Below are 24,602 nucleotides of genomic sequence, written 5' to 3'. Positions count from 1 at the left end.
ATAATTTTTCTATCATCATGCCCCTGCTAAGTGGTGAACTAGACATTCAGAACCAAACCAGACATTTGATCTCAAAGGCTGAGTGTTTTATTCATTGCCTCTCATACCTCTCTGAAAGCAGTTTTCATGTTTTAGCCTAAAGGTGGCCTCTGTACTGAACCACCTTAGAGATGTGCTTTGTTGATATGCAGTGTCTTTGAATTTCAACTAGTGATCAGCATTGGAAAATTGGAAAATTTCTCGATGAGGCTTATGGATTTCTGGATTTTTAGGGATGACTTGAAAATCCAGTCATTGGCTGCCTGTGTTCCCACCGTTTGGAGCAGAGAGGTGGGGCAGTAGCTGCCCTTTGTAGATCGGGCTCATGCAGTCAGCGCGGTCCCCCTTGTCCTCACTGGTGATGTGCTTGGCCTGCAGCACTGATGTTCTGTTACCTGCCTCACTGCTTGTAGTTGTGTTAGTCATGTCTCTGCCCAAGCTTCACCTTGCATGTGTGATTCCAACCTTTAAAAAAAAGTTTTTGGACTGTCACCACTTATCCAACTTCTAATATATTGTTTGTAATTCTCAATTTTTTCAGAAGTCCTAAAAATTTGTTAATAAAACTGTAGCATACATAATGCTTTTTACCCAGCATTAGGTTATTAGATATTTTTAAAATCTTTTTTTTATAGTAGTAACAATTTAAAAGTTCTAAAGAATGATGATTATAATTTTTCCACATATCTTCATCTCAGTGAGCAAATAAAAAACCACTTCTTTTTTTTACTGGGATGAGACTCACAAAAAAATAATTGATTGAAGATTATATAAATATTTTTTCTTTTAAGAATGGGTTATAAAGATATCACCACACACTAGTCAAATGACCATCATTAAAAAGTCCATGAATGATAAACACTGGGGAAGGTGTGGAGAAAAGGGAACCCACTTACACTGCTGGTGGGAATGCAGTTTGGTGCAGCCACTATAGAAAAACAGTATGGAGATTCCTCAAAAATACTAAAAATAGACTTACCATGTGATCCAGCAGTCTCACTCCTGGGCATGTATCCAGAGGGAACTCTAATTGAAAAAGATAAATGCACCCCACTGTTCATAGCAGCACTATTTACAATAGCCAAGACATGGAAACAACCTAAATGTCCATCAACAGATGACTGGATATAGAGGTTGTGATATATTTATACAATGGAATACTACTCATCCATTAAAAATGATAAAATAGTGCCATTTGCAGCAACATGGGTGGCCCTGGAGAATGTCATTCTAGTGAAGTAAGCCAGAAAGAGAAAGAAAAATACCCTATATCACTCATATATGGAATTAAAAAACAAAACAAAACAAAACACAAATGAACTAAATGTAAACCAGAAACAGGCTCACAGACATAGAATACAGACTTGTGGTTGCCAGTGGAGAGGGAGGTGGGAAGGGATAAACTGTGAGTTTGAGATTTGCAGATACTGACTGGTACATGTAAAATAGATAAACAAGTTTATACTGTATAGCACAGGGAACTATATTCAATATCTTGTAGTAGCTTATGGTAAAAAAAGAATGTGAAAATGAATATATGTGTATGTTCATGTATGACTGAGGAATTGTGCTATGCACCAGAAATTGACACAACATTGTAAACTGACTATACCTCAATAGAAAGAAAGAAAGAGAAAGAAAGAAAGAAAGACAGACAGACAAAAAGGGTTGAGAGAAAATCATGTAGAAGATGGTCAGTGAAGATCTAACACACATATCATAGACGTCCCTGAGGACAAAAACCAAAGCAACAAAATGGAACAAATATTAAAAATGGTATCTCAAGAAAACTTTGATGAAATGAAAAATGGAGTGTACATATATATATAAAGCCTATATCACATGTCTGGAAAAACTGACCCAAGGTGGCCAACACCAAGGAATATTGTAGTGAAAGTATTGGACTTTAAAGGAGAAGGAAAGCCCCCTGCATGTCTGAGCAGTGTGATCAAGGACAGAAAATCTGATCGCCAGTGGGAGGAAGTGCAAACTAAGGATTCTGTGCCATTTCAATCTTCCGAGAGTAAAGGCTGCAGGCAAGAACTCCAGGAAGACTGTTCCTGAGAAGCAGGTTCTGGGGTGGGGGTGTCCCCTTGGGGCACCCTCTGAGCAGAGAGCATCTCTGTGGGGTGGGGGTGAGTGAGCCCTCCAGCTCTTCCTCAGGATCCAGTGGTTGTCTGGGATCAGAGGCCCCCAGGGTCCCTTCCTGCAGCCTGGCTTGTTCTGGGTCACAGTATCTTCATTGTCCTTGGTCTTACATGATTCAGATTAAAAACATTGGTTGAGGCTTTGACCGAGACCCATGCCGCCCAGTACAAGTAGAATATGGCCATGGAGATTGTTTTAAACATCACATTAGAAAAGGAAAAAGAAATAGGGGACATTAATTTTAACAATCTGTTTTATTTAACCCACTATGCCCCCAAATGAACAGTTCAACAGACAATCATTATAAAAGCACACTGACGTGGGTAGCTTACGTTCTTTGTTTTCACGTTCAGTTTCTGAAATCTTGTGTGTGTCTCATGCACGGTGCACCTCAGTTCAGACCAGCCATGTTCCCGTTGCTGTATGTGGCCGGTGGCTGCCGTGGTGGCTAATGCAGACCTGGACAGGTTTGTGGACAGTCAGTGTGACAGCCTGGGAGGCTGGCTCTGAAAGTGCTGGCCTCTCTTTGGAATACCTTCAGGTGCCTTAGGGACGCTGACTCAGGCCAACACCTTAGGACACAGCCTGCCAGCGGGTGGCTGTGGACACATCCCAGTGCTCTCTGCCCTGTGAGGGGGTTGGAGGCCAGCAGTGGACAGTGGGGAGGTGACCACAGTGTTGTGAAAGGACAGTGGCCCTGGGGGGCAACCGTGAAAAAGAGGGCATTGCAGGAGCAGTGGAGAGGACGTGCTGAATTGGGGTGTGGGAAGCAAGCGCATGTCCCCTGCCAGGCGCCTGTGTGCACTTGGCCTAGACCTCGGGCCCCACAGTGCAGCCCTTCACCACCCACACCCTGGTCTGTCCACCCTACCCCCCCCACTGCCCGTGTAGGGGATGGAAGCTGCTGTGCCAGGCCCAGCTCTGTCCTCACACCCCATCTCTGGTCCAATAGGAGCTGGATGGCCTTCTGGAAATCAACTGCATGACCCACAGGCTGCTGAGCAGGTACCTGACTGGACAGCTTCGACGCCATGTTCTGGGAGGCCAGCCACAACGTGTTGGCGCCCTGTGGGAGAGCCACCCTCCACATCTTCTGGGAGCTCAGCTCTGGCTTCCCGCCCGACTGCTGCTACAGCAGCTCCGCCAGCCCATGAGCTTGCCGCCTCAGGGATGGTGCTGGGCGCCCCCGCCAATGGGCATCTAGCAGGATGGTCTCAGGGCCTCCACCCTGCCCCCCATCCCCCATCATTTCCCACATCCAGGGTGCTCAGGCCCTCCTGGTCTCCCATGTTTTCAGGTGCAGCCTTGGGCCAGCCCTTGGGAGTGTGGTGTGGTCATGGCTTGTGCAGACCACGTGGCGGGACCAGGGCTCTTGTCCGGAGCAACCCCCGTGGCTCAGGGTGAACCCCGTGCTGCATGTGGATGGCAGCTGCCAGATGGGCACCACCAGCACACTTTGAAGTCTGCAGATATTGGAACATGCTGGGCGCCTCTCTTTTCATTGGTTCTACTCTGAGATGTTGGGGAACATGAGGATCAGCGGTCAGCCAGCCTCCCACCCACCTACCATTTCACTCCTATATTGAGCAGCACAAAGCGACCCACTGGGTGGGTGGCATGGCTGCTGGCCACAGGGTTGTGCAGTCCCGCCTTGTGATGCGGCCCACATCCTGGGGTGGCCCTGGGGTGGCCCCTGCACTCTGGGCATCCACCTGCCTGAGGCTTGTCCTCTCTGTGCCCTGTTCTGTGTCAGCACATGCAGGAGTGTGCATGTATGTAAGAGTGTGTGAGTGAGTAATAGTGAGAGAAGTGGGGAATATGAGTGATGGTGGGTGTGTAAGAGACAGTGTGTGCGTGTATGTGAGCTTCTGTGTGAGTGTCATCACCACTGCTTAAAAATAAGTGTCTTTGGCTTTTACTTTGCTTCATTACTGCGTCTGAACATCCCACCACGTGTTGGCTTAATCACGGCTGACTTCTCGGCCTAGATTTTTGTGCCTTGATCCAGAGGGGCTGAGCTTTGACCCTGAGGGCAGAAGGGAGGCTCTCCTGCAGTCTGATCATACCTGTTGGTGTCCTTGTCTGTCTGGGACCCAGCGTCACCTTCCTTATGGGGAGGCAGGCCTGTTCCTGGTGTGTGGAGCTGTGCATCAGAGCCATTGACCCAGCCCCAGGCAGCAGAGGGGACATGTGGCTGTGGCCACAGGGGCCACAGGTGGAGGAGCCTTCTTGGGTCAGGGGTCCCCATGCCTGGCTGGGCATAAGCCACCAGAACCAAACTTGAGAGACCACTCATCCCTGTCAGCTCCCTTCTGAGTGCCCACTTTCTTGAAACTTTTGTTTTTAAAGTTGTTATAGAGTTAGAATTAACTGAAAAAATATTTTTATTATACAAGTAATACGCCATAATTGTAGAAAAGCTAGAAATCTTATATATATATATACATATATATATATATTTCTATACATGGAAATAATTAAATTCTTAATGATTTCCATTGTAAAAATATCTTCTAGAGTTTTTGCCATATAGTCAAAGAAGATGTACATTTTTTATTTTGCAGAAATAGTTGTTATTAGGCATACTGTTAAATACACATTTTTTCCCACATGATCTCAGAGGAGAGCACGCCATGTTAGCAAGGGTATATACGTGATGTTGTGCTTCTGAATATCTGTTTAAGTCATGGGCAGTGTTTGCAAGATGTTTGTTGCTTAGGTTGGTCCATTTGGAACCTTTGGAATGAATTTCTATTATGTCCCTTAAATCATTTTTGCCCAGTGCTTAACTGGCATCTCCAAAGGTGAAACATAACAGAACTCAGTGTTGGCAAGTCCAGAAAATACATTATAGTGAGGGCAGGGGGTGGGGAGCAGAATCAGGCAACATGGGAGCTGATTTTTGGGTATTACTTTCAGTTGCATTTTTGATTGTCTAGTGTTTTGTCTCCCTTTTAAGGGATTCCCAGAGATCTTGCAAAAGGAACAGTTGAAATGTTCCCTGGGCCCCCTTTGTGCCCACTGCACAGCATGCACATATTGCCCACTTGTCCTGGTCATCTTGGTGACAATAATTAAGATGGGCTGAGTCTTCAGAAACACCAGGAGCTGTGGAAGGACTGCGGGGTGGTGGTGGGGCAGGTGAAAATGACATGAGGAGGAACGTTCAGCACGTGCTGTAAACTCTTCTGTTGAATCACTGTGTTTCCTGAAAGATGCTTCAGGCATCTGGATGAAAGCTGGGTGAGGAGTGTGGAGTTAGGGAAAGAGATTCTGAGGCTCTGCCCTCTGAGCTGGGCCCACGTGGGTGCCCTCACCCCAACTGTGGCTGATGCTAGGGAACAGCCTCACTGTCCAGGGCTGACTGTCCTACTGGTGGCAGGAGCCCCAGTGTCAGAGCCGAGGTGGTCAGAACTCAGGTCAGGACCTCTACCCTCAGTTCCCTGAGCCTGCCCAGCATGAGATCTACATCATGTTTGTGAGCAGAAAGCTGCCTTCACCTGGTGTTGTGCTGGGAGCCCGCGGGCGGGTCTGCAGAGCCTGCCCAAAGCCCAGGCACCTGGAGGCCAGGTGATTACTCGGGAACCCAGTGTCATGTGTGTCAGAGCTACAACCTTGGCATGTGTGCTGGCTGGGACCAGTGTGATATGACCTCGGCCTCCTCGGGCCCAGAAACCTGGGGTGCAGTTCAGGTAGGCACACACCAGAGCAGCTCTGGGGGCCTCTCCCTTCCATCAGTGCCAGCAAGAGCCATTCTGTATTTTTAGGTCTTCTGTTGGAACCCTTAACGTTTCATTACCTGGAAAAGGCATTTTGTGTGTCCAGAGTGAGAACCACAGTGTGCGCCTAGTGTTTTAATTCCTGCTTCAGGGTTTCCTGAGAGCTGCTTGCAGGAGACCAGAACTCCCTGTTGCTTGGTGTATCTGCTTATTTTGCTGCTTATTCCTGATGCATGAGTTATGCCTAGTGGCTCTGGGAGGATGCTTAGGTGGCCTGAGACTTCAGTTTAACCTGTACAGCATCTCACTGTGACAACACTGTAGCCTTGGCAGTAAGCCAGCAGTTGGGCTCAGAGTCACCCTCTGGCTGGAACAGCACCGAAGGAGGGTGTGTCCTGAGTGGGGTGTGGTGCACCACGAGGCTGTCCCACCACTGGCCGTGCTCAGGATGGTGGCTGCCAAGTTTCTCTGCTGGCATTGTACCATTTTTCTGTTTGAAGTTGATAAGTAATTTATAAGGAGGTAATTTGAGACGTTAAATAACTTGCTCCTTGTTAACACTTGACCCACAGGTTTCAGCACCTGTTGGTGATTCTCACACAAAGCAGTTCTCACTGCAGTGGCTGAACTGTGGTGATGTGGGGGCGTTTTCATTCCATCTACAGGTAGTAGTTGGCATTCTGCTGTGTGCGCTTGTTAGTGTTTATTCGTTTGTTCATTTATTATGAGTGAGGACTCAGGGATCCTAACACGGGATTATAATCTGTTACTGGCAGGACTTGATTCTGTGGCTCAAGTCAGCCATGTTTTGGCTGGTGGGATCCCCTCCTGCCTTGTCTCTGTGTCTTCTGGGCTGTCCCCAGGGTTCTGAAGCCCTGTCCTACTTTCTGCACCGCAGGAGCTTCCAGGTTCATCTTGGAATTCTCCTACCTTATCCCTGAAATCTGCAATTCACCAGGACTCCTTTTAATGGAGAATATTTTAAAATTAAGCCAAGCCTGGGTGTTAGGTGTGTCCTCGCCTCTGGCCCCTCTGGGACTCTGGGAAAGGACTTCTCTTGACTTCCCACTTGTGGTGTGGCCAGCGGTCCCTGGCCTGCAACCACATCACTCCAGCCTGTCTCTGTCTCTGTCGGTACATGGTGATTTCCTTCTGTGTCTCTGTCCTCTTCCTGTGAGGACATGAGCCCTGTTGTATTGGATTAAGGGCCCACTCTGCTCCAGAATGACTTCATCTTGACTAATTACATCTGTAACAACCCTGTGTCTGAATGAGCACATTCTGAGAGGCTGGTGATTAGGACTATGAGTTCTGTTTTGGGGTACACAGCTAAACCCCTAATGTTTACGTGCGTCTCCTTCCATCCTGCTGTCTGTCTGTTGAAGCCATGAATTCAAACTGTGGTCATCAGTTTCCATTCAGCACTGCAGGCTTCAGTTCCATTTCTGTAACTTCCTTCTACACTGAGGGTTCTTGTTTCATCATTCTTAGTGTATTCCCTCATTTGCTCAGTTCTAGACTGTGCAGAAAGTAGCTTCAGAATTACTGACCCTACCCACTGCAAAACACAAACCTAGTAACTGGAATTCAGTATTTGTTTCCATTTTTTTGGTCTTTCGATTTAGAAATTTATATGGTCAAAATATGGTGTTTAACAGTTGTTTGGGGGGAAGGGTATAGGTCAGTGGTAGAACGTGTGCTTAGCATGCCCAAGGTCCTGGGTTCAATCCCAGGACCTCCATAAAATAAACAAACAAGCAAACAAACCTAATTACCCCCCAAAAATGTTGTTTAGGATATTGGAGTAAGTTTGGATTTACTCTTTTGCCTTAAGAAAGTGAGACTCTGGACACAATTTATGAAACAACTGTTTTCACCGGATGTTCCCCTGAGGGAAAGGAAACAAGGGGTGTGAACTCTGTGACTCCCTGGCTTTCTGCCTGGAGGCACTTTGGACATCTTGTTCAGTGGAGGAGACAGATTGGAAATTGAGGAAGCCAAAACAGCTGGAATTTGCAAGGCAGAGTATGGGAAAGGAGAGAGGTGCACAGAGAAACAGCTCCTGAGACCAACCTAGGTGCCCTTTTTAGTCTTTTCTTGAATTTTAATCTCTGTACACAAGACTAGGAGAGGAGGAGCTGCTGTAGATGGACTAGTTCACAGAGCTCACTGGGCCTTGCCCGCAAGAACAGAGAAACCTCACTGAGCACCCGGGCACTCAAGAGAGTTGCCAGAAGGGCCTGTCTTAGTACCAGCCCTAGAGGAGTGTCTGCTGCACACCCTGACAGGTCATGAAAGGATCCAGCTGACTTGCAAGCAGTTTAGCCATCTGCCCACAAACACTCAACACTCTTTAAAGGATGAGGACAAAATCCAGCCACTCAACAACATGCTGCTTCTGTGCAAATGTGCTAAGTGCTGCGGGCCGCTGTCCTCCCCTCAGATGCACATGTTCATTTCGTGCGCTGGTGTTGTTTTGACAGTTACATCCTTGGTTAATTTCTAAAAGTGCAATATGTGTTAGTCAAGGTCTTAGAATTTAGTAATGAGCAAATCTGTATTTTTGTAATCAATGTATAGTTGTTTTACAATGTGCTAGTTTTCAGGTGTACAGCATAGTGACTCAGTCACATATATGTGTATTTATCTGTTCTTTTTCAGATTCTTTCCTACTATAGGTTATTCTAAGATATGAATATAATTCCCTGTATTATACAGTAGTGCTTTTTTGTTATCTATTTTACATACAGTAGTTAGTATCTGCTAATCCCAAACTCCCAATTTGGCCCTCTCCCCACTTCCCCTTGGGTAACACAGTTTGTTTTCTATGTTAGTGTGAGTCTATTTCTGTTTTGTATATAAGTTCATTTGTATCTTTTTTTTAGATTCCACATATAAGTGATATGTGACATTTGTCTTTCTTGACTTCACTTAGAATGATGATCTCTAGGTCCATCCATGTTACTGCAAATGGCATTATTTTATTCTTTTTTATGGCTGAGTAGTATTCCATTGTAGAAATATATCTCATCTTCTTTATCTATTCATCTATCAATGGACATTTAGGTTGTTTCCATGTCTTGGCTATTGTATATAGTGCTGCTATGAACTCTGGGGTGCATGTGTCTTTTCAAGTTTGAGTTTTCTCCAGATATATGCCCAGGAGTGGGATTGATGGATCATGTAGTAACTTTATTTTTAATTTTTTAAGGAATCTCCACACTATTTTCCAGTGGTTGTACCAAACTACATTCCCACCAACAGTGTAGGAGGGTTCCTTTCATATTTTTTTAATCATGCTCCTTTGCAAAAGTTTTACATGTTTAAGCAAACACTTCCAATTTGAAAGTGTTAGCAGATATTGACATTTCTGCTTTAAAATCCAAGCATCTGATTTTCAGTGGCTCCTAATCCATTACAAAGCCACAGTCTCTTGGCCCAGCAAGTGAGGTTATAGACTCACCTTCTGCTAGCACATAACCAGTGACCTGAGTGACCAGTTCACTGCCCAAGTCTGCCTTCCTGCTCCTGTCCCCACATCACTGCTATGTCCAGAGGATTAGCCAGGCCCGAGTTCCTGGTCATTCCCAGTTGTCAAAGGACTGAATTAGGCTTGAGATGTTCTGGTGCCAAGTTTGGAGACTGTTTATGTGCTAGACGGCCCTGGTGTTCTCTCTCTGTTCCTCAACTTTGGATACACTTCTCATACGTTAGAGTATTTGTGTCTCAGAATTTTCCTATATGATAATTACATCAGTTAATTGGGAGGAAGCCTTAATTGATGAGTGATAGGAAAGTTTTGAATTTTAAAGAACTACCATTAAACTTTTGGTTTCCTTCTTTCCTTCCTTCCTTCCTTCCTTCCTTCCTTCCTTCCTTCCTTCCTTCCTTCCTTTCTTTCATCTCTCTTGTCTGGATTTGTTTAAACAATATTACCATTCTCTCAAGAATTTCAAAGAGATAAACAGCCAAATGCACAACTCCAGTATTTGCATGGATCAAGGGTAGGTTCTTTTGTGTTTACATTTTGAAGTTTAGTTTGAATCAGTTTAGTTGCAGTAATTTAAACTTATCACACCACATACAAAATGTTACAGTTCCTTTCTGTTCTTCCCTTTCTGACAAGTAATGTTGAGCTGGGGCAGCCTTCTGGCCATGGGGTGGGTGGACCCAGCCTCACTGCTGGCACTAATGGAAGTGAGATGATTGGCAGATTTAAAAACTTCAGAACATCAAGCCAAGAAAGTGTGTGAAAGAGGCTTGGGGGCACATCTGTGACAGAGGGGTAGGGGGCCCAGCCAAGTGTGACACCTTGAAGGGAGGAGATGAGGTGGGAGAGGGCAGGTGGGGAACAGCTGACACCCAGAGACCACAGGCAAGTGGGCGCAGGACACTCGCTGGCTCCTGAGATGAGGCACATGTCCAGGCTGACGGTGGCCGGGTATGCATTAGCATTGTGAATATTTAAAACCCTCTTACAGTTTTATGAGAGATACTCTGTAGTAAAATAAAGAGCCAGATGCAATGAGCAGAACTTTCCCCAAAATGTAGCAGAAAAATAAAAATAGACCTCCAGCCTCACCAGTGATTGAAGAGAAACATATGACAGCAGTGAGTAATTTTGCCTCTCAGATCAGAAAAGGCTGGGGGAGTGAAACTGCCTTAAGGATGGCCACAGGAGTGCATGTGAGACCGTGTGACTTGGGGCAGCCATCTGCCAGCACTCACCAGTATTTAAATGTTCTCTCTCACTGGTGGGAAGCTGGACCCCTGAGGAAATAAATCACTCAAGTACAAAGTAATATCTGTTACTGGCATAATGTACAACATCCTCAGAAAAAACATGGTGGCAAACTCACTGGCCACCAAGAGCATTAGAACAAGGTACTGTCCAGGGGATGCAGTGCCATCACTGAAAAGGACCACGCAAACCCTGCAAGCAGGTCGTGGGGCACAATGAAGTCAGCCTCCAAACAGAATGGTCCTGAGAGGAGGATGCCCTCAGGGAAGGATGTTCTGATTGGTTTCCCCAGGTCTGCAAGCCTCTGGCCGGCATCCTTCAGGTCTCTGGAGGATGCAGTCCTGGGGAAAGGGCCTGCGGGGTGGTTCTGAGAGGCCCCCCAGAGCTGCTGCCCACCACGGCGTGAAGGTCCCCTCAGCAGCATTTCCTCCAGGAGTGCTCGCACATAGAGACAGCAGTGTTTCCACTTCTGTGAGACAAAGCCATGAGCCCACCAGTCCCGAGGCACTGGGGGTCCACCTTCACACCCTCCGTGTCCACAGGGGGCACTGCAGGACACCTGCAAAGAAGGTGTCCACCTGGGGGGAAGGAAAAAATAGATCGCTCATCTTAAAGCAACCAGAGGTGACTGAACTTGGCCTTAAGGATTTCAGCCTGTTTGAGAAATTACGTTTGTGTCATTTGTATTCTCACAACCAAAACAAGGACTGTTTGTTAGAGTGTTTGGACTCATAAGAAAGTCTTAACATGTTTGCATGAGCAACACTGATGTTGACTGTTCCTCTTACATGACACTTTTTTTGAGGATCAAAAAGAGGCAGAATGCCACAGCCTGGTGCCGTGGAGCTGAGCCGTGTTCCTCGTGAGAAGGCGCCGTCCCCGCTGAGCGAGGTGGGCAGTGCAGGTGGGGCACTCGCCCCTGCGAGGTTGTGGGACACACGGGAACCTGATCCTTTCTTTTGTTAGGAGTGGTGAACTTGGGCTAGTGTCTCATGGGGTTAAAACTGACTTAGCTGGGTGCCCCTTACGTGAAGTCTGGTTACTTCTTGGTAGTGGCACTGCTCTGAGTGGGCGCTCTTGAGCAGGTCACTGATTCTCTTTCCTGTAAGTGTCTGCACTTCCCAGTTGAAGACGCACAGTGGCGGGGCGTTAGAGAACCCAGGGCAGGTGGCTAATGAGTCTGGAGCCCATGTCCTCTGGTTTCTGGGTGAGACATCGGGCGTGCCAGCACTGTTTCTTGAATTGAGCTGGGAGGTTTCCCTCTGAGTCTGAGTGTTTTAGAGCAGATGTTTTAGAATTTCTCCCTCTCCAGAAGCAGTGCCTTCTCCCCTCCCTCTCAGTAGTGACATCGCTCTGGTTGTGTTGCCCTTGGGCTGTGCCATCCTTGGGGTGACTGAGGTCACCAGGAAGCCAGACACTGGTCAAGGGGAGCGGGGATTAGATGTCATTGAGCCCCAGGTCCCAAGCAAGTCAAGGTGGCTTTGGGAGTGAATTTTCTCACTTGTAACATGAGGCAATTTGATTTCACTAATGATTTGTTTTTCAAGCATTACAACTTATTATCAAGAAAAACCTGACCCAGAATCCCAGCATTGAAAGCACCTTTGTGCTTTGAGGAGGGACATTGGAGGAGGTTGTGTCTGAGCCCATGATCAGGACATGGTCTTACGAGTCTAATAGGGTTGTAGGCATGGGTGTGGGACAGGTGTCTGACAGTGTTTCCACCATGGTCAGTCTGGCATTTGATCATTGGTTTAGATTCAGACTTTGTGTTGTGGGAGTCCTAGGACCACCTGCACATTTGGTAATTCTCTAGACGGACTCATAGCTGAGTGTATTATGACAAATGGACACAGAACAGACTCAGTGAGGCAGAAAGATGCAGAGGTGGTGACGGAAGTGGGTGCATGTGTTCCGTGGTCCCTCTTGTGGGTCACATGGGACCTGGGATGCAGACTGTTCCTGCCCAGGAAAGAGTAGCCCACAGAACACCTGGGACCAAAGCTTTCACTAGGGGACAGAGGCACAGCCACCTGTGTGACCAGCCCCCATCACTGAAACCCCAGAACCCCCAGAAGGAAAGGAGGAGCTCCTCAACAATCACTGTTTCTGTGAACAACATAGACAAGCTTGTATGTCATGGCAATGTCCCAGGTGTAGAAAACAGCTGTCAGTCAGTAACAAAGGCAACAGTCCATGGGCTGAGTTCCCAGGAGTTGTAGGCTGGCATGTTTGGGGCTGAGCAACCAGGCCTGCTGTGCTGAATTTTTATAATCCTTGCTGTCCTGATGGGACTCTCTGTGTATGTAGAGGAAATATTTAAGGCAGTTATAAAAGGAGAAGGGGGAAACATCAGGGACCTAAATGGAGGTCAGAGTTCTACGCTGCACTTAAAGTGGTACCATGCTGATAGCAGCAGACTGTGGTGACTTACGTGATGTGTGATGTAAGAGCTGGAGCACCCCGACAGACCTGTGCCAGAGATGCTGTCAGAAATGCCACAGGCAAGTCACAGTGGAGTCTCAGACATGTTAAAGTGACCTGCAAGAAGACTGAAACAGAACCTACTTAAATATTGGTAATCACGTTGTGTGTAAATGTATTAAATGTCAGTGGTCTGAAGACAGTTACAAGATAGAGATGGGCAGACTGGATTAAAAACATGACTATATAAGAAGCTCACTTCAAGTTAATGATACACATAGTTTGGAAATAAAAGGGTGGAAAAGATGTATCATGCAGACACTAATCAAAAGAAAGCAGGAGTAGGGGAGAGGGTGCAGCTCAGTGGTAGAGTGTGTGCTTAGCATGCATGAGGCCCTGGGTTCAATCCTTAGTACCTCCATTAAATAAAGAAGCAAACAAGTAAATAAATCTAATTACCTCCCCACTAATAAAGAAAGAAAGAAAGAAAGGATGGAAGGAAGGAAGGAAGCAGGAGTAACTGTATAAATGTAAGATAAAGTAGGTTTTAGAGCACAGAATATTACCAGGGATGGGGGAATACAACACAATGATAAAAAAGGTCAAGCAAGAAAATACAGCAATCCTAAATGTTGATGCACCAAACAACAGAGTTTCAAAACACTTGAAGCAAAAATTGACGTAAGTGGAAGGAGAAATGAACAACTGCACAATTGTAACTGGAGAAGTCAGCCTTCCTCTCACTTAGTAATTGAAAGAGTGAGTGCACAGAAAGTCAGCCAAACACCTTCAACCAACAGGATACTATTGATGTGTATAGAGCGCTTCACCCCACAACAGCAGCACACAGATTCTTTTTAAGTGCCCATGAGCATTCTCCAAGATAAACCATATCCTAAAACAGACCTCAACAAAATTTTAAAAATTGAAATATTACAGAGTGTGTTATCTGACCACAGTGAACTCAAACTAGAAATCAGTAACAAAAAGATGACAAGAAAATCTCCAAACACTTGCAGATGAACACATTTCTAAATAAACCTTGGGTAAGAGGAAGACTCAAGGGAAATTTTTTAAAAAGACATTGAACTAAATGAAATGCAAATATATCAAAATGTGCAGGGTGCAGCTAAAGAAGTGTGTGAGGGAAATGCATAGCACTGAATGCTTGCATTAGGAGTCTCCATGCTGAGTGTGTGCCCATGTCCTTAGACAAGCTTGGAGGTCCCCTTTTAAAGGAAGCCACCCTGATTACCTTTCCTACCATCCCACACTGCATCCCTGAGAATGCAGCTCCCCCTACCCCATCAGAGTCTGTCCTGCATGTCTCCCCCAGGAGACTGGGAGCAGTTCCATGGGGGCAGCAAGGAGGCTGTAAAGTAATTTCATTTATTCTTGCAGGATCTCAAAATGTTTTTGCAGGATCAGCAGTTTAATAAATGTTGAAAACCAAATGGTTTTATTTTCCTTCTGTTTTAGCAAGTTTGTTTTCGTGTTTTCAGTTTGAAATCATAGATACCAGTAAGAGGGGTCTAACAGGTTCTCCAGATCCCTCCACCCAGGGGCCCTGAATACTCATGCACTTTGCCAAGCAGTTCCTCCTCTTCACATGCACGTAGGGGCTACATTGAATTCCCCGAGACTTCATCAAGCACTGACTTTCTCTGTCCCCAGCCTTTGAACCTGGCCTACTCAGGTATTTATGGCAGCTGCCACAGCTTCGTGGGGGCCCCACTCTTCCAGATCGTCTGCCAGCTGCGGGCTTCCAGGGCATCGCGGTGGTCAGGGAGGAGCTGCTGCAGGTGGTCTGGAGCCTGGTGTGCACCCCTCAGGTGTGCGGCCTTCCTGGGGGTGGGATTCTACACCCATTTCCTGGGGTGAGTGTAGTGGGGCTTTCCTTTGCAGCCAGTGATTATCAGTCCTGGGTCATCACAGGGCATTTTATGAACAGACACCTTTTCCCAAGTCCCTGTCACACCTCGGCCTGTGGGGCAGTGGGGGCTGGTGGCTGACACGGCCCTTCTCCCTCAGCTGCAAGGCACAATCCTGCAGTATGAGGAGAAGCTGATGGAGGTGATATCTGAAGTCTGCCGGCTGCCTCGGCACAAGTATGGCTCTCCCAGTGAGCACGGCACCTCCTTGGGTGCACGGGGGGCAGGGGCAGTGTCAGCCCAGCCGCAGGGAGGGAGACCGAGTGGGCAGTCACTGACAAGTTTCCGATCTGCTTTCCCCGCTGGGAGGAGGTGGGGGCCAACCAGAGCCTGATGGCCTGCAGCCTTTCAGCCAGGAGCAGGCTGCAGGAGGGTGTGTGGGGGGTGTGGGGGTTGTGGGGCGGGGGTGACAGGGCTCTGAACCCTGTGCACCTCCAGCTCTTCTGCAACACCCGGATCTTGAACATCACTGACCAGGGAGGGGCGGGGAGCTTGACTGCCAGGTCCAGCTGCCCGCTGGGCTTGACTGGCCCAGGCCTGGGGGCAGCTCCAAGCAGGGTGCAGCCCATCTGTCACACTGATTGGCTGGCTGTAGGGCCCTGGGGCAGGGGTGCTCTGCAGGGTGCCAGACCTGCACAGCCTGAATAGCACTGGTTTGGGGCTCCCCACACAAACAGTCTTCATGATCTCAGAAAGCATTGTCCTTGATAAAACTGGACTACAGGAGCCCTTGTCTCATACAAAACTGCCTTTTGTCTTGTATCCATTAATACTTTCCTGAGAGCTGGATGACTGCCTTGCTAAGCCCACATGTGGACCACCCATGGGAGACTGCTCTGATGGGCAGTTGGCTGGTGAGGCTGAGCCCCCAGGGCTGTTGCTGGTGTCTCGGGAGATGGCAAGGTGACCCATTCGGCCACTGGGGAGGGAAAGGACCATTGGTGAGCCTGGCTCAGGAGCCTGAGTCCATTGTCAGAAACAGATGGTAACACTGGGGTCATAAAGGTGGTGCTTAGATCCTGGCCAGAGGAGGGCATTTTTAATGTTGGAGATGAAGCCATTTAGCCAAATCCAGAGCTGGTCTAGGGCAGAGCTGTGGACTTCAGGGCCGCTCCCTACATGTCCTCATCCCACTGTGTGGCCGGGCCCGTGGCACCTTGTGCACCTCGTGTAGATGACACTGTGTTGCTGGGGACACCCTGCTCTTTAGTGCCTGTTGGGGGGCTACACGTGTGGAGGAATATCCCCCCAGGAGGGTCTGAGCTCACGCTGGGTGATGTGGAGATCTGGGGATGGATGAGGTGGGCGGTGGACCACGAGAAGAAAGGATGGCCTCTTGGGTGGGCAGGGCCATGGTCCTTGTGGACCAGCATTCAGGGCCGACCTGTTGGGGTGAGGGGTTTGAAACCTTTTAAGTCTCTGACTTTGTCCCTCTTGGGGTTGTTTCAGCTCTTCCACATCTTCTGTGTGACTACCCATTCCGGAGTCAGCTTGGGGAGTTCTGACTGGGTCAGCACTGAGTGTAGGACTGAGCCAGAGGACACTGACTCTCTGTCCAGGCTTCATGCCTTGTGTCTTTTCCTGCCATATCACAACATCCAGGGCCTCCAGGACAGCAGTGGAGACGCACGGTCTTGCTCAGGAGCCCTGGGGGAAGCTGTGCGGGTTTCACCACCGAGTAGGAGTTTAGCTGCAGGGCTTTCCTGGATGTCCTTTATCAGATTAAGTGCACTTCCCTCTGTGCCTGTGAAGTGAGTTTTATCAATTACCTTTCCTACCTCTGCTGGACACGATGCCTCCTTGGAAGATACAGGCAAACCTGGGAGACATGGTGGGTTTGGTTCCAGACCTCCGCAAAGAAGAGAACCCTATGACTTGTTTGGTTTCCCAGGGCATGTAAAGTTATGTTTACACTAGACTGTAGTCTGTTAAGTGCATAATAGCATTATGTCTTAAAGAACGTACACACCGTAATTAAAAAACACTTCATTGCTGAAACATGCCAACCAACATCTGAGCCTTCAGCAAGTTGTGACCTTTTGGCATAGTAACATCCAAGACCACTGATCACAGGTCACCCTAACAAATATAATAATGAACTTTAAAATGGGGGCAGGGTACAGCTCAGTGGTAGAGCGTGTGCTTAGCAAGCACGAGGTCCTGGGTTCAATCCCCAGCACCTCCACCTAAAAACAAACTAAATAAATAATTACCTCTCCATTTGGCTAAATAAATAAATAAATTTTAATTAAAAAAATAGAAAAGAGTTTAAAAATTAAGGGAGGAGGGTATAGCTCAAGTGGTAAAGTGCGTGCTTAGCATACATGAGGTCCTGGGTTCAATCCCCAGTACTGCCATTAAAAATAAATAAATAGATAAACAAATAAGTAGATAAATAAGTAAATCCAAGCCCTCAAAGCAAAAACAAAAATAATATAAGGGGAAAAAAACAAAAAAATTTTTAAGTTTAAACTATTGTAAGGATGACCACGATGTGACGCAGAGGCGGGAAGTGAGCAGATGCTGTTGGAAAAATGACACCTGTAGACTTGCTCGATGCAGGGTCACCACAAACTTCAATGTGCAAAACACACAGTGTCTGCCAAGCGCAGTAACAAGAGCTCTGCACAGGGCTGACAGAGACAGAGGCTCTGGAGCTGAGGCCCAGGGCCCAGGTTGTGCTGGGGTCAGGAGATGGGTGGCCATGCCCATGGGGGCATGGTGGCCATGTCAGAGAATGCTCCCAGCCAGGTACCCCAGGCAGCACCCTGGGGCATCTCCTACCCCTCCAGCCTCCCCCAACCCCAGACTCACCCTCTACCACCACAGGCATCCTGGAGATCTTCCAGCCCCAGATGAAGGATGTCGTTGAGTACGCGGAGCTGAAGACAGCATGCTTCCAGAACCTGCGGGAGGTGAGTGACACTGTCCTCTTCTGCCTGCCCAGCCAGCTGAGCCTGGTGGGTGCCCAGCCCTGCCTGGATCCTGCCGGGCCCCACCCCGGGGGTGATGGGACAGGAAGGATTTAGAGGCTTGATTTATTGGGATCATTAATCAGGGAAGGGGAGCAAGTGTTTTCTTCTTGACTATTATACTTTAATTTGAATTTGTTTCCTACAATCGAAAAACAGAAAAACATTCAAATTAAAAGTAAACTTTTTTTTCTATTTGGAAATATGATTTTTAAGCTTTAACAAATCATGGCATCATTTCTTTTGGTTCCTATGCTATTTTTATCTCTACATATGATGTTATATTTCTCTCTGTATATATTTCTAAATACTACTACTGAATTTTTTCTATTTGTTCTATTCAAAACCCATTTTATTAAATAAAGTTGGAAATTTTGAAAAATCATTAAAAAAAGAAAAACAGATATGAAATGGAGCTCATCGTTAAAGAATGGTTTACTCTGTGAGCATCGTCAGAATGTTTTATTATATAGTATTTGCTGCATCTAAATGAACGTATGTGACATACACATAAGGTGTAGAGCGCCATTGCCCGGGAGCGCTGTCTGTGATGGAGAGTTCAGAGCTGAGGCTGTTGAGCCCTCGAAGTGTGGCTCCATGTGACAGGAGAACTGATTTTTAAATTTTATTGAATTTTAATTATTTTACATTTAAATCGCTGCACATGCCCCATCCCTGCTGTGTGGAGAGACTGATAAAGCAGACACTAGGAGCCCCCATCACTAAGAAATCACATGTGGGACACCTGCTTTCTCCACCGATTGCCTCTGGTGTCATTTAGCCTGTCCCTCTGTCCCCTGTAGGTCATGTCCACTGACAGCTCTGAACTGAGGGCCTAGTGAGTGTGACACGGGCTCTCATGGGCTTCACTCTGCATTTCCCTCAGGACTGAGGAGCAGGGCATCTTCCCTGCTGCTAAATGCTCCCTTCTTGTCATGTGTCCATTTTACTATAATTTGTGTATCTTCTGTGTTACATTTGATGCACACACCTCTCCCATTTGTGGCTTGAGTTTTCACTCAAGGTATTTGATAAACTGATACTCTTTGAATATAGTCACTTTTTTTCATGGTTAACACATTTTGTATGGCTTAAAAGAAGTCCTTTGTTACTTAGGAGCCATGGAGATATTCTTGTGTATTTCCATCTACACGTTGCAGGTTTTGCTTTCTACATTTCAGTTCTAATCCTTCTGGGGTTGGTTTTGGTGTCTGATATGAGACGTGGAGGAAGATTTTTGTCTCTCCCTGGGGGGTGACCAGCTGTCCCTCCTCCAGCGGCTGAAGGATGATGCCTCTCCTTGCTGGTCCCTAGGGTCACTCTGTCCCCCTGCAGCTCCCAGTGGATATGCTGCTCTGTCTCCTGGCTTTATTCCATGTCCCACTGGTCTGTGCATCTGCCCCTGGCTTCCAACTCATAGTCTTATGCATTGTAGCTCTAACTTCAGTCCTGACGCCTGACAGGACGTGTTCCTGACCTTATGTCTTCAACCACCTTCTGCCTCTTCGTGGATCCTGTTTCTGCTTTGGAAGGATTAAAATCAGCTTGCCAAGTGGGTTAAAAAAGCATATTGGGATTTCAGTGGGAATTGTGTTGCCTTTCTAGATCCATATAGGGAGGTCTTTGCTCTGTTGCTTCTTTGGTGTTTATTTGCGGGGAGGTAATTAGGTTTATTTATATATTTTTTGAGGCAGTACTGGGGACTGAACCCAGGACCCTGTGCATGCTAAGCACACGCTTTACCACTTGAGGTGTCCCTTCTCCTCCTGCTCTGTTGCTTCTTAAAGCAGTCTCTTGTCTCCAGGGCCCTGGCAGCTTGGCAGGGGCAGGGTTGTGTTGTGCAATGACCAAGACAAGGGAGCCCTGTACACTGTGCTGGACATGACAGTCAGACTGCCAGGCCTGTAGGGGCTGGCTGTGCCACAGGACTGGCCACCTCACATGTGTGTCTGCAAAAATCAAAGTGTGCTGGGTACAACCTCTGGTCAGGATCCACATCTTCCAGGTTTCCTTCTGCTGCTCTGCTGCCAGGAGACCCTTTCCAGAGAGAGGGGACCCCCAGGCCCTCATTGTCCTGCCCCCTGTGACTCGCATGGCCACCTTAACCTGCAGGACAGGTGGCGGGGAGGTGGTGTGTGGCTCCCTGAGAAGCAGCTGTCCAGGGCAGCCTTGCCCCAGGAACAGCTGAGGGAGAGCTGAATCTTCACCCTAAATACATGTGAATGTTTTATAACCAAATACGTTAGGGAATATTCCTTTAGATAGTAATCACTTATCATGAAATTGAAATGTTAAATATAGAAAAGTTCCCCTCACGTGTGGCTTTTGTGAACACACACATAAAGCACAGCCTCATCCATGTGTGTCCAGGCCTGAAGGAGCCCCTTAGTCACTGGCTCCAGGGCAGGGTGGGTGCCACCCTGTGGGATTGATCGGGTTAGTGGCAGGGGCTTCTTAGTGTCTGGGGTCTCTTCTGGTCCTGCTGCCCTTTTAGGAAATAAGATTAACTGTCAAAAGCTTTTCCTTTACAAAATAGAAAATGTCAAGGATGCCTTGTATGAACAAAAAATAATTATGGAACCAAACTCCTAAATTAGGCGTTTGGGACTAACGGATGCACATGGCTATACCTAAAATACATAACCAACAAGGGCCTACCATACAGCACAGGGGACTGTATTCAGTCTCTTGTGATAACCAATAATGGAAAAGAATCTGAAAAAGAATAGAGATAAATATGTATAACTGAGTCCCTTTGCAATACACATGAAACTAATGCAACTTGTAAATCACTACACTTTAATTTTTAAAAAATTCTAGTTTTCAGATGATTGATTTTCTTGAACAACTGTTTTCTTGCTGACTTTTCATTGTTCTGTCTAAAATAACTGAAGATGGGTTGGGTTCACTGGTGATTAACCTACAAATGGGTAACCTTGATGATAAAATAATCTTAGTACCTCTCATTACAGTATAAGGTAATGTAATACAGCACAATGATATAATACAATAAAATAATAATATTCTGTTCCACAGGAGAAAAATATATGGAACCACAGGAGTTTGAAGCTGGAGGGGCAGAACTCATCAATTATCAGCTGAAAGGAGTTGTCAGGGCAACACTTGGACATTTGTTGGCTTCTGAAAGGAGTGTGATCCTGTGTTAGATACTTTGGAAAAGAAGGGGGAGGGTATAGCACAGTGGTACAGGGAGTGCTTAGCATGCAATGAGGTCCTGGGTTCAGTCCACAGCACTTCCAGTAAAATAAATAAACCTAATTACTTCCAATAAATAAATAAATAAATAAATAAATAAATAAATAAATAAATAAATAAATAAATAAATAAATAAATAAATAAATAAATAAATAAATAAATAAATAAAGTAATGAAAAATACTTAAAAAAAAAAAAGAAAACCTTGGAAAAGAAAAATCTGGGACCGATGAGATCCTTACCTGCCCAGACCCTTAAATTCTCATTGTCTATCCCTGGACACAAGCATAGACTTTCTGAGGTGTCTGGGACTCTCAAAGGCCCCCCAGCCCTGGGAGACAGGCCCCCACAGTGGTTGGACCTTCCAGCTCTCAGGAGGTGGATGAGGGCTTGTCCCATCTGCCCACTGACACACATCCTTGGTGTCTCCTTCCTTATGACACCTGGGCCTGGGTCTCAAGTCTACACCATGTAATGACTCCCCTGAGTGAGGAACTGGGCATCTAGAAAAGATGTTATGAATAGCTGTCAGTTGATCTTAAAGCTTTGACTTATGAGTGGATGGCTGCTTCCGAAACATAGATAAAAAGATGGCCTGCAGCCAAGCTGAGTGCAGTCTCCTCAGCTCCAGTCTGGAATTCTGCACTGTTGCTTTGGTCCTTATAGAAATAGAGGTAATGTCTTCCAGTTGGTCCACCGGGTGGACTTTGGAAAGTGGAAGATGCCTGGCTGCTCGCACTCCATCTCATCACATCCAGACTCCAGACACTGACCTCTCCTTGTTGGTTATTTTCATGTCTCCAAGGAAAGTGGTGGTAAATTACGTTTGGCATCCATATGGGCTCCCGCTAATATAGATGGAGATGTTAAGGATGGATGTGGCCTTCAAATTGCCACAAATTAGACAAATGGGTTAGCCATCCCCCAGCTTCCGGGGAAACTGTGCCTGTGGTGAGGCTCCAGGGTGGTGGTGGCCCTGGCTGGCACCGGGAATTTGTTCAGTAACCAAAAATGTCGATCTTGCTCTGAATCTTTGCATTAGATAGATGCTTCTTATAGCTTTCTGGAGAAGGGTTGTTTCATTTTGTTTTCCAAATTCTGCCATCTAAGCCCAACCTGAAATTTTTGGTAATGTAGTTTATTCTTTTTAACTTGTATGTGTGTATACTTGTTAAACTTTGTTTTACAATAGTTTTACACTGCTTTGTTTTGTTTTGTTTTAATTGATGTATAGTCAGTTACAGTGTGTCACTGTCTGGTGTATAGCATAGTGTCCCAGTTATGCATTACATACATATATTCATTTTTATATTATTTTTTATTAAAGGTTATTAGAAGATACTGAGTATAATTACCTGTGCTGTACAGAAATTTGTTTTATCTATTTTTATATATGGTTAATGTTTGCAAATCTCAAACTTCTGAATTTATCTTGTCTCAGCCCCTATTTCCCCACCACCAGTAATAGAAGATTATTTACTAAGTCTGTGAGTCTGTTTCTGTTTTGTAGATGAGTTCATTAGTGTCCTCTTTTTTCTTTTTTTAGATTCCACATATGAATGATATATGGTGTTTTTCTTTCTCTTTCTGGCTTATTTCACTTAAAATGATGCTATCCAAATCCACCCACATTGCTGCATTCTTGTTTGTTTCTAATGCTGACTTTTATAGCCACTCACTATCTTTCTATAGTTTGGTTTGGGGGCAAAAATTTGAGCTCATTGGCTGTGGCAGCAGGAAGCAGCATAGATGGCTGGATGGGCCGTCTGGTGGGGCACTGCTGGTAGGCAGGTGCTTTACCACCGGTAGAGACCCTGTCTGTGTGGCACTGTCCCCGTGATGCCACACACTGGCCAGTCCACTTTCTTGCACTCAGTCACCTTCCAAATGCCCTCCTGCCCTGTTGGTGCAGGCTGGCCAATCACCCGTCTCCACTTTGCATTTTTTCCTTGACAGTAAGTATGTCCTGGAGATCATAGCACATGAGTGGTGACATTCCTGTACCTTTTTGTAGATACATAGGCTCCCACAGACACCACCCTCATTCCTGTTTGCAAGCTGTGCCTCACCATCTGATGCTCTCCTTCCTTGAGTATGTCCCCCCAACACACACACACTCCTAGTGCGGGAGGCCTGGGAGCAGCTCGTGTGTGTGCTGGCTCAGAGGGCACCTGTCACATGTATTGTGGGCACAGGATTCAGGCACAGGTGACCAGGAGCTTGAGGGGTCAGCCTCCTTCTGGGGGGTTCTGGTGGAGCCAGGGATGGCTGGCTGACCGCTGCATTAGGTGTCTGTTAGGTGACAACAGGACCCTCACCTGTTGGGGACAGAAAGCCTTCTCTCCCTCCTCTTGGTCTTAGCTTTGCTGTCACCTTGGGGGAGCTCCTCAAGGGAAACTCTTTACAGTCATATGTTTGGACTCTCTGATTTCTGTTTAATAACTGCTTTATTATGGTTTCAGGTTAGGTGGACAGTTGAGCCCTGAGGTGAAGGCACCACAGTCAGGAGAGCCCTCCCCTGATTGCAGGCCCCACACTCGGGAAGGGTGTCCTGTGCTTGACCATCTGTGGATGCACGGTGGGGCTTTGGGAGTTCTGTCACCCCTGTGATGCTGGAAGTAAATTTTTCTCCACATTGGGTTCTCCTGGAAAGTGGATGGGCCTTGCATGGTGTAGGGTGTTATCACCTCTCTAAAGGAGCTGGTGACCCAACAGCACATTCAGGGCCACTGCTCAGAACTTTGTCCAGGGCTCTGGGGACACTGGTGCCATCCCTCCTGCCCTGTTTGCACAGGAACTGCCTTCTTTCTACCTGTGCAGGGACGGCTGTCAGTCCATCAATGCTGGAAAGCAAAGGCCACGTTCGAGGCTGTGTTTGCGCATGTCCACATTGAAGTTAGTCAAAAGTAAGTAAACTGAAAATGCAGTTCCTCAGCCAAGGACTTGATCACCACATGTGGCTGGCAGCTACCTCGGTGGACTGCAGAGAACATTTCCACCAGCCCCAAGACTCCATTTATTTTACACTAAATGACAAAGATGTGCCTTGTTTTCAGCACTGATTTCTTTGTCCATCTTTGTTGTGAGATAAACTACCTAATGTGAACTTCTCTGTTCTGGTTTTTAGAATTATGTGACCTGATGCACACAGCCCCTTTCCAGAACATCTTGCCAAGAGTCCACATGAAAGGAGAGCCAGTGTCTTCTGACTAGGGTGGGGACGTACATCTGTGTGGCTAGAGGACTGAAGGCCAGTTTTGTTTTGATTTCAGTGCCTGTTCATTGGGGTAATGAGTAATTTAATACAGTTAAGTGAGTATTGAATAACTGAAGTAGTTAGGGCTGAAATGATGTCTTGGATGTGTGCCAGAAAAGCCTGGGTAGGGAGAGATGGTATTGCTCAGTGGTAGAGC

At 46.6% G+C, this 24,602-nt stretch overlaps 1 pseudogene; it reads left to right on the top strand.

Moving 5' to 3' along the window:
- The first annotated feature begins 3,145 nt into the window (after positions 1–3,145).
- On the top strand, positions 3,146–24,402 carry LOC141573984 (cytoplasmic FMR1-interacting protein 1-like; annotated as a pseudogene).
- The last annotated feature ends 200 nt before the right edge of the window (positions 24,403–24,602 follow it).

Source organism: Camelus bactrianus, chromosome 19 (genome assembly GCF_048773025.1).
Source record: "Camelus bactrianus isolate YW-2024 breed Bactrian camel chromosome 19, ASM4877302v1, whole genome shotgun sequence".
Classification (NCBI taxonomy): Eukaryota; Metazoa; Chordata; class Mammalia; order Artiodactyla; family Camelidae; genus Camelus; species Camelus bactrianus.
This window is presented reverse-complemented; position numbering and strand designations above follow the sequence as displayed.